Genomic DNA, 12,289 nt, shown 5'->3' on the forward strand with positions numbered 1-12,289 from the left:
TAACCCTAACCCTAACTGTATCAACAACCCTAATTTAACCCTAACCCTAACCCCAACTGTATCCACAACCCTAATTTAACACTAACCCCAACTGTATCCACAACCCTAATTTTACCCTAACCCTAAATCTAACCACAACCCTAACCCTAACCCTTACTGTATCCACAACCCTAAATTAACCCTAACCCTAACTGTATCAACAACCCTAAATTAACCCTAACCCTAACCCTAACTGTATCCACAATCCTAAATTAACCCTAACCCTAACTGTATCCATAACCCTAAATTAACCCTTACCCTAACCCTGACTGTATCCACATCCCTAAATTAACCCTAGCCCTAACCCTAACTGTATCCACAACCCTAATTTTCCCCTAACCCTAACTGTATCCACAACCCTAATTAAACTGTAACCCTAACCCTAAGTGTATCGACAACCCTTAATTAACCCTTACCCTAACCCTAACTTCATCCACAACCCTAATTTTACCCTAACCCTTACTGTATCCACAACCCTTATCTAACCCTAACCCTGACCCTAAACACAACCCTAACCCTAACCCTCACTGTATCCACAACCCTAAATTAACACTAACCCTAACCCTAACTGTATCCACAACCCTAATTTAACCCTAACCCTAACCTAACTGTATCCACAATCCTAAATTAACCCTAACCCTAACTGTATCCATAACCCTAAATTAACCCTAACTGTATCCACATCCCTAAATTAACCATAACCCTAACCCTAACTGTATCCACAACCCTAATTTTCCCCTAACCCTAACTGTATCGACAACCCTAAATTAACCCTAACCCTTACCCTAACTGTATCCACAACCCTAATTTAACCCTAACCCTAACCCTAACTGTATCCACAACCCTAAATTAACCCTAACCCTAACCATCACTGTATGCACAACCTTAAATAAACCCTAACCCTAACCCTTACTGTATCCACAACCCTAATTTAACCCTAACCCTTACTGTATCCACAACCCTAATTTAACCCTAACCCTAACCCTAACTGTATTCACAACCCTAATTTCACCCTAACCCTATCTGTATCCACAACCCTAGTCTAACCCCAAACCTAACCCTAACCACAACCCTAACCCTAACCTTAACTGTATCCACAACCATAAATTAACCCTAACCCTAACCCTACCTGTATCCACAACCCTAATTTAACCCTAACCCTAACCCTAACTATATACACAACCCTAATTTAACCCTAACCCTAACAGTATCCACAATCCTTATTTAACCTAACCCTAACCCAACTGTATCCACAACCCTAAATTAACCCTTACCCTAACCCTAACTGTATCCACAACCCTATTTTAACCCTAACCCTAACCCTAACCGCAACCCTAACCCTAACCCTAACTGTATCCACAATCCTAAATTATCCCTAACCCTAACTGTATCCACAACCCTTATTTAACCCTAACCCTAACCCCAACTGTATCCACAACCCTAAATTAACCCTAACCATAACCCTAACTGTATCCACAACCCTAATTTAACCCTAACCCTAACCCTAACTGTATTCACATCCCTAAATTAACCCTAACCCTAACCACAACCCTAATTTTACGCTAACCCTAACCCAGCTGTATCCACAACCCTAAATTAACCCTAACCCTAACCCTAACTGTATCCACAACCCTAATTTAACCGTAACCCTTACTGTATCCACATACCTAAATTAAACCTAACCCTAACCCTAACTGTATCCACAACCCTTATTTAACACTAACACTAACCCTTACAACAACCCTAATTTATCCCTAACCCTCACTGTATCCACAACCCTAATTTAACCCTAACCCTAACAGTATCCACAACCCTAACAGTATCCACAACCCGAAATTAACCCTAACCCTAACCCTAACCACAACACTAATTTAACCCTAACCCTAACCCTAACTGTATCCACAACCCTAATTTAACCCTAACCCTAACCCTAACTGTATCCACAACCCTAATTTAACCCTATCCCTAACCCTAACTGTATCCACAATCCTAAATTAACCCTAACCCTAACTGTATCCACAACCCTAAATTAACCCTAACCCTAACCCTAACTGTATCCACAACCCTAAATTAACCCTAACCCTAACCCTAACTGTATCCACAACCCTAATTTAACCCTAACCCTAACCCTAACTGTATCCACAACCCTAATTTAACCCTAACCCTAACCACAACCCTAACCCTAACCCTAACTGTATCCACAACCCTAAATTTACCCCAACCCTAACCCTAACCGTATCCACATCCCTGAATTAACCCTTACCCTAACTGTATCCACAACCCTAATTAAACTATAACCCTAACCCTAAGTGTATCCACAACACTAATTTAACCCTAACCCTAACCCTAACTGTATCCACAACCCTAATTTAACCCTAACCCTAACCACAACCCTAACCCTAACCCTAACTGTATCCACAACCCTAAATTAACCCCAACCCTAACCCTAACTGTATCCACATCCCTGAATTAACCCTAACCCTAACTGTATCCACAACCCTAATTAAACTATAACCCTAACCCTAAGTGTATCCACAACCCTAATTTAACCCTAACCCTAACCCTAACTGTATCCACAACCCTAATTTAACCCTAACCCTAACCCTAACTGTATCCACATCCCTAAATTAACCCTAACCCTAACCCTAACTGTATCCACAACCCTAAATTAACCCTAACCCTAACTGTATCCACAACCCTAATTTAACCCTAACCCTATCCCTAACTGTATCCACAACCCTAAATTAACCCTAACCCTAACCCTAACTGTATCCACAACCCTAATTTAAACCTAACCCTAACCCTTACTGTATCCACAAACCTAATTTAACCCTAACCCTAACCCTAACTGTATCCACAACCCTAAATGTACCCTAACCACAACCCTTATTTAACCCTAAACCTAACCCTAACCGTATCCACAACCCTAATTTAACCCTAACCCTAACCCTAACTGTATCCACAACCCTGAATTAACCCGAACCCTAACCACAACCCTGAATTAACCCTAACCCTAACCCTAACTGTATCCACATCCCTAAATTAACCCTAACCCAAACCCTAACTGTATCCACAACCCTAATTTAACCCTAACCCTATCCCTAACTGTATCCACAACCCTAATTTAACCCTAACCCTAACTGTATCCACAACCCTAAATTAACCCTAACCCTAACCCTAACTGTATCCACAACCCTAATTTAACCCTAACCCTAACCCTTCCTGTATCCACAAACCTAATTTAACCCTAACCCTAACCCTAACTGTATCCACAACCCTAAATTTACCCTAACCCTAACCCTAACCACAACCCTAATTTAACCCTAACCCTAACTGTATCCACAACCCTAATTCAACCCTAACCCTAACCCCAACTGTATCCACAACCCTAAATTAACCCGAACCCTAACAACAACCCTAATCTAACCCTAACCCTAACTGTATCCACAACCCTAAATTAACCCTAACCCTTACCCTAACTGTATCCACAACCCTAAATTAACCCTAACCCTAACCCTAACTGTATCCACTACCCTAACCCTAACTGTATCCACAACCCTAAATTAACCCGAACCCTAACAACAACCCTAATCTAACCCTAACCCTAACTGTATCCACAACCCTAAATTAACCCTAACCCTAACCCTAACTGTATCCACAACCCTAAATAAACCCTAACCTTAACCCTAACTGTATCCACAACCCTAACAGTATCCACAACCCTAAATTAACCCTAACCCTAACCCTGACTGTATCCACAACCCTAATTTAACCCTAACCACAACCCTAACCCTAACCCTAACTGTATCCACAACCCTAACCCTAACCCTAACCCTAACCCTTACTGTATCCACAACCCTAATTTAACCCTTACCCTAACCCTAACTGTATCCACAACCCTAATTTAACCCTAACCCTAACCCTAACCACAACCCTAACCCTGACCCTAACTGTATCCACAACCCTAATTTAACCCTAACCCTAACCCTGACTGTATCCACAACCCTAAATTTACCCTAACCCTAACTGTATCCACAACCCTAATTAAACTATAACCCTAACCCTAACATTATCCACAACCCTAATTTAACCCTAACCCTAACTGTATCCACATCCCTGAATTAACCCTTACCCTAACTGTATCCACAACCCTAATTAAACTATAACCCTAACCCTAAGTGTATCCACAACACTAATTTAACCCTAACCCTAACCCTAACTGTATCCACAACCCTAACCCTAACCCTAAGTGTATCCACAACCCTAACCCTAACCCTAACTGTATCCACAACCCTAAATTAACCCCAACCCTAACCCTAACTGTATCCACATCCCTGAATTAACCCTAACCCTAACTGTATCCACAACCCTAATTAAACTATAACCCTAACCCTAAGTGTATCCACAACCCTAATTTAACCCTAACCCTAACCCTAACTGTATCCACAACCCTAATTTAACCCTAACCCTAACCCTAACTGTATCCACATCCCTAAATTAACCCTAACCCTAACCCTAACTGTATCCACAACCCTAAATTAACCCTAACCCTAACTGTATCCACAACCCTAATTTAACCCTAACCCTAACCCTAACCACAACCCTAACCCTGACCCTAACTGTATCCACAACCCTAATTTAACCCTAACCCTAACCCTGACTGTATCCACAACCCTAAATTTACCCTAACCCTAACTGTATCCACAACCCTAATTAAACTATAACCCTAACCCTAACATTATCCACAACCCTAATTTAACCCTAACCCTAACTGTATCCACATCCCTGAATTAACCCTTACCCTAACTGTATCCACAACCCTAATTAAACTATAACCCTAACCCTAAGTGTATCCACAACACTAATTTAACCCTAACCCTAACCCTAACTGTATCCACAACCCTAATTTAACCCTAACCCTAACCACAACCCTAACCCTAACCCTAACTGTATCCACAACCCTAAATTAACCCCAACCCTAACCCTAACTGTATCCACATCCCTGAATTAACCCTAACCCTAACTGTATCCACAACCCTAATTAAACTATAACCCTAACCCTAAGTGTATCCACAACCCTAATTTAACCCTAACCCTAACCCTAACTGTATCCACAACCCTAATTTAACCCTAACCCTAACCCTAACTGTATCCACATCCCTAAATTAACCCTAACCCTAACCCTAACTGTATCCACAACCCTAAATTAACCCTAACCCTAACTGTACCCACAACCCTAATTTAACCCTAACCCTAACCCTAACTGTATCCACAACCCTAAATTAACCCTAACCCTAACTGTATCCACAACCCTAATTTAACCCTAACCCTAACCCTAACTGTATCCACAACCCTAATTTAAACCTAACCCTAACCCTTACTGTATCCACAAACCTAATTTAACCCTAACCCTAACCCTAACTGTATCCACAACCCTAAATGTACCCTAACCACAACCCTTATTTAACCCTAAACCTAACCCTAACTGTATCCACAACCCTAATTTAACCCTAACCCTAACCCTAACTGTATCCACAACCCTGAATTAACCCGAACCCTAACCACAACCCTGAATTAACCCTAACCCTAACCCTAACTGTATCCACATCCCTAAATTAACCCTAACCCAAACCCTAACTGTATCCACAACCCTAATTTAACCCTAACCCTATCCCTAACTGTATCCACAACCCTAATTTAACCCTAACCCTAACCCTAACTGTATCCACAACCCTAAATTAACCCTAACCCTAACCCTAACTGTATCCACAACCCTAATTTAAATCTAACCCTAACCCTTCCTGTATCCACAAACCTAATTTAACCCTAACCCTAACCCTAACTGTATCCACAACCCTAAATTTACCCTAACCCTAACCCTAACCACAACCCTAATTTAACCCTAACCCTAACTGTATACACAACCCTAATTCAACCCTAACCCTAACCCCAACTGTATCCACAACCCTAAATTAACCCAAACCCTAACCACAACCCTAATCTAACCCTAACCCTAACTGTATCCACAACCCTAAATTAACCCTAACCCTAACCCTAACTGTATCCACAACCCTAAATTAACCCTAACCCTAACCCTAACTGTATCCACTACCCTAACCCTAACTGTATCCACAACCCTTATTTAAACCTAACTCTAACCCTAACTGTATCCACAACCCTAAATTAACCCTAACCTTAACCCTAACTGTATCCACAACCCTAACAGTATCCACAACCCTAAATTAACCCTAACCCTAACCCTGACTGTATCCACAACCCTAATTTAACCCTAACCCGAACCCTAACCACAACCCTAACCCTAACCCTAACTGTATCCACAACCCTAACCCTAACCCTAACCCTAACCCTTACTGTATCCACAACCCTAATTTAACCCTAACCCTAACCCTAACTGTATCCACAACCCTAATTTAACCCTAACCCTAACCCTAACCACAACCCTAACCCTGACCCTAACTGTATCCACAACCCTAATTTAACCCTAACCCTAACCCTGACTGTATCCACAACCCTAAATTTACCCTAACCCTAACTGTATCCACAACCCTAATTAAACTATAACCCTAACCCTAACAGTATCCACAACCCTAATTTAACCCTAACCCTAACTGTATCCATAACCCTGAATTAACCCTAACCCTAACCCTAACTGTATCCACATCCCTGAATTAACCCTAACCCTAACCCTCACTGTATCCACAACCCTAATTTAACCCTAACCCTAACCACAACCCTAATTTAACCCTAACCCTTACCCTAACTGTATCCACAACCCTAATTTAACCCTAACCCTAACCCTAACTGTAACCACAACCCTAATTTAACCCTAACCCTAACCCTAACTGTATCCACAACCCTAAATTAACCCTAACCCTAACCCTAACTGTATCCACAACCCTGATTTAACCCTAACCCTAACCCTAACTGTATCCACAACCCGAAATTAACCCTAACCCTAACCCTAACCACAACACTAATTTAACCCTAACCCTAACCCTAACTGTATCCACAACCCTAATTTAACCCTAACCCTAACCCTAACTGTATCCACAACCCTAATTAACCCTATCCCTAACCCTAACTGTATCCACAATCCTAAATTAACCCTAACCCTAACTGTATCCACAACCCTAAATTAACCCTAACCCTAACCCTAACTGTATCCACAACCCTAAATTAACCCTAACCCTAACCCTAACTGTATCCACAACCCTAATTTAACCCTAACCCTAACCCTAACTGTATCCACAACCCTAATTTAACCCTAACCCTAACCACAACCCTAACCCTAACCCTAACTGTATCCACAACCCTAAATTAACCCCAACCCTAACCCTAACCGTATCCACATCCCTGAATTAACCCTAACCCTAACTGTATCCACAACCCTAATTAAACTATAACCCTAACCCTAAGTGTATCCACAACACTAATTAAACTATAACCCTAACCCTAAGTGTATCCACAACACTAATTTAACCCTAACCCTAACCCTAACTGTATCCACAACCCTAATTTAACCCTAACCTTAACCCTAACTGTATCCACAACCCTAACAGTATCCACAACCCTAAATTAACCCTAACCCTAACCCTGACTGTATCCACAACCCTAATTTAACCCTAACCCAAACCCTAACCACAACCCTAACCCTAACCCTAACAGTATCCACAACCCTAAATTAACCCTAACCCTAACCCTGACTGTATCCACAACCCTAATTTAACCCTAACCCGAACCCTAACCACAACCCTAACCCTAACCCTAACTGTATCCACAACCCTAACCCTAACCCTAACCCTAACCCTTACTGTATCCACAACCCTAATTTAACCCTAACCCTAACCCTTACTGTATCCACAACCCTAATTTAACCCAAACCCTAACCCTAACCACAACCCTAACCCTAACCCTAACTGTATCCACAACCCTAATTTAACCCTAAACCTAACCCTGACTGTATCCACAACCCTAAATTTACCCTAACCCTAACTGTATCCAGAACCCTAATTAAACTATAACCCTAACCCTAACAGTATCCACAACCCTAATTTAACCCTAACCCTAACTGTATCCATAACCCTGAATTAACCCTAACCCTAACCCTAACTGTATCCACATCCCTAAATTAACCCTAACCCAAACCCTCACTGTATCCACAACCCTAATTTAACCCTAACCCTAACCACAACCCTAATTTAACCCTAACCCTTACCCTAACTGTATCCACAACCCTAATTTAACCCTAACCCTAACCCTAACTGTAACCACAACCCTAATTTAACCCTAACCCTAACCCTAACTGTATCCACAACCCTAAATTAACCCCACAACCCTAACCCTAACCCTAACTGTATCCACAACCCTGATTTAACCCTAACCCTAACCCTAACTGTATCCATAACCCTGAATTAACCCTAACCCTAACCCTAACTGTATCCACATCCCTAAATTAACCCTAACCCTAACCCTCACTGTATCCACAACCCTAATTTAACCCTAACCCTAACCACAACCCTAATTTAACCCTAACCCTTACCCTAACTGTATCCACAACCCTAATTTAACCCTAACCCTAACCCTAACTGTAACCACAACCCTAATTTAACCCTTACCCTAACCCTAACTGTATCCACAACCCTAAATTAACCCTAACCCTAACCCTAACTGTATCCACAACCCTGATTTAACCCTAACCCTAACCCTAACTGTATCCACAACCCGAAATTAACCCTAACCCTAACCCTAACCACAACACTAATTTAACCCTAACCCTAACCCTAACTGTATCCACAACCCTAATTAAACCCTAACCCTAACCCTAACTGTATCCACAACCCTAATTTAACCCTATCCCTAACCCTAACTGTATCCACAATCCTAAATTAACCCTAACCCTAACTGTATCCACAACCCTAAATTAACCCTAACCCTAACCCTAACTGTATCCACAACCCTAAATTAACCCTAACCCTAACCCTAACTGTATCCACAACCCTAATTTAACCCTAACCCTAACCCTAACTGTATCCACAACCCTAATTTAACCCTAACCCTAACCACAACCCTAACCCTAACCCTAACTGTATCCACAACCCTAAATTAACCCCAACCCTAACCCTAACCGTATCCACATCCCTGAATTAACCCTAACCCTAACTGTATCCACAACCCTAATTAAACTATAACCCTAACCCTAAGTGTATCCACAACACTAATTTAACCCTAACCCTAACCCTAACTGTATCCACAACCCTAATTTAACCCTAACCTTAACCCTAACTGTATCCACAACCCTAACAGTATCCACAACCCTAAATTAACCCTAACCCTAACCCTGACTGTATCCACAACCCTAATTTAACCCTAACCCAAACCCTAACCACAACCCTAACCCTAACCCTAACAGTATCCACAACCCTAAATTAACCCTAACCCTAACCCTGACTGTATCCACAACCCTAATTTAACCCTAACCCGAACCCTAACCACAACCCTAACCCTAACCCTAACTGTATCCACAACCCTAACCCTAACCCTAACCCTAACCCTTACTGTATCCACAACCCTAATTTAACCCTAACCCTAACCCTAACTGTATCCACAACCCTAATTTAACCCAAACCCTAACCCTAACCACAACCCTAACCCTAACCCTAACTGTATCCACAACCCTAATTTAACCCTAAACCTAACCCTGACTGTATCCACAACCCTAAATTTACCCTAACCCTAACTGTATCCAGAACCCTAATTAAACTATAACCCTAACCCTAACTGTATCCACAACCCTAAATTAACCCCACAACCCTAACCCTAACCCTAACTGTATCCACAACCCTGATTTAACCCTAACCCTAACCCTAACTGTATCCACAACCCGAAATTAACCCTAACCCTAACCCTAACCACAACACTAATTTAACCCTAACCCTAACCCTAACTGTATCCACAACCCTAATTTAACCCTAACCCTAACCCTAACTGTATCCACAACCCTAATTTAACCCTATCCCTAACCCTGACTGTATCCACAACCCTAATTTTACCCTAACCCTAACCACAACCCTAACCCTAACCCTAACTGTATCCACAACCCTAAATTAACCCTAACCCTAACTGTATCCACAACCCTAATTAAATTATTACCCTAACCCTAAGTGTATCCACAACCCTAAATTAACCCTTACCCTAACCCGAACTGTATCAACAACCCTAATTTAACCCTAACCCTAACTGTTACCACAACCCTTATCTAATCCTAACCCTATCCCTAACCACAACCCTAACCCTAACCCTAACTGTATCCACAACCCTAAATTAACCCTAACCCTAACCCTAACTGTATCCACAACCCTAAATTAACCCTAACCCTAACCCTTACTGTATCCACAACCCTAATTTAACCCTAACCCTAACCCTAACTGTATCCACAACCCTAAATTAACCCTAACCCTAACCCTAACTGTATCCACAACCCTGATTTAACCCTAACCCTAACCCTATCTGTATCCACAACCCTAATTTAACCATAACCCTAACCCTGACTGTATCCACAACCCCTTAATTTACCCTAACCCTAACCCTAACCACAACCCTAATTTAACCCTAACCCTAACTGTATCCACATCCCTAAATTAACCCTAACCCTAACTGTATCCACAACCCTAATTAAGCTATAACCCTAACCCTAAGTGTATCCACAACCCTAAATTAACCCTAACCCTAACCCTAACTGTATCCACAACCCTGAATTAACCCTAACCCTAACCCTAATTGTATCCACAACCCTAAATTAACCCTTACCCTAACCCTTACTGTATCCACAACCCTAAATTTACCCTAACCCTAACCCCAACCACAACCCTAATTTAACCCTAACCCTAACCCTAACTGTATCCACAACCCTAATTTAACCCTAACCCTAACCCTAACTGTATCCAAAACCCTAAATTAACCCGAACCCTAACCACAACCCTAATCTAACCCTAACCCTAACCCTAACTGTATCCACAACCCTAATTTAACCCTAACCCTAACCCTAACTGTATCCACAACCCTAAATTTACCCTAGCCCTAACTGTATCCACAACCCTAATTTAACCCTTACCCTAACCACAACCCTAATTTTACCCTAACCCTAACCCTAACTGTATCCACAACCCTAATTTAACCCTAACCCTAACCCTAACTGTATCCACAACCCTAATTTAACCCTAACCCTAACCCTAACTGTATCCACAACCCTAATTTAACCGTAAGCCTTACTGTATCCAAATCCCTAAATTAACCCTAACCCTACCCCTAACTGTATCCACAACCCTAATTTAACCCTAACCCTAACCACAACCCTAATTTTACCCTATCCCTGACCCTAACTGTATCCACAACCCTAATTTAACCCTAACCCTAACTGTATCCACAACCCTAATTTAACCCTAACCCTAACCCTACCTGTATCCACAACCCTAATTTAACCCTAACCCTAACCCTAACTGTATCCACAACCCTAATTTAACCCTAACCCTAACCCTAACTGTATCCACAACCCTAATTTAACACTAACCCTAACTGTATCCACAACCCTAATTTTACCCTAACCCTAACCCTAACCACAACCCTAACCCTAACCCTAACTGTATCCACAACCCTAATTTAACCCTTACCCTAACTGTATCCACAACCCTAATTAAATTATTACCCTAACCCTTAGTGTATCCACAACCCTAAATTAACCCTTACCCTTACCCGAACTGTATCAACAACCCTAATTTAACCCTAACCCTAACTGTTTCCACAACCCTAATCTAATCCTAACCCTATCCCTAACCACAATCCTAACCCTAACCCTAACTGTATCCACAACCCTAATTTAACCCTAACCCTAACCCTAACTATATACACAACCCTAATTTAACCCTTACCCTAACCCTAACAGAATCCACAACCCTTATTTAACCTAACCCTAACCCAACTGTATCCACAACCCTAAATTAACCCGAACCCTAACCACAACCCTAATCAAACCCAAACCCTAACCCTAACTGTATCGACAACCCTAAATTAACCCTTACCCTAACCCTAACTGTATCCACAACCCTAACCCTAACTGTATCCACAACCCTAACCCTAACTGTATCCACAACCCTAATTTAAACCTAACCCTAACTGTATCCACAACCCTAATTTAACCCTAACCCTAACCCTAACTGTATCCACAATCCCAATT

The sequence above is a fragment of the Halichoeres trimaculatus genome, unplaced genomic scaffold (genome assembly GCF_033239565.1).
Source record: "Halichoeres trimaculatus isolate MK-OKI-2021-1 unplaced genomic scaffold, fHalTri1.1 fHalTri1_scaffold_10, whole genome shotgun sequence".
Lineage (NCBI taxonomy): Eukaryota > Metazoa > Chordata > Actinopteri > Labriformes > Labridae > Halichoeres > Halichoeres trimaculatus.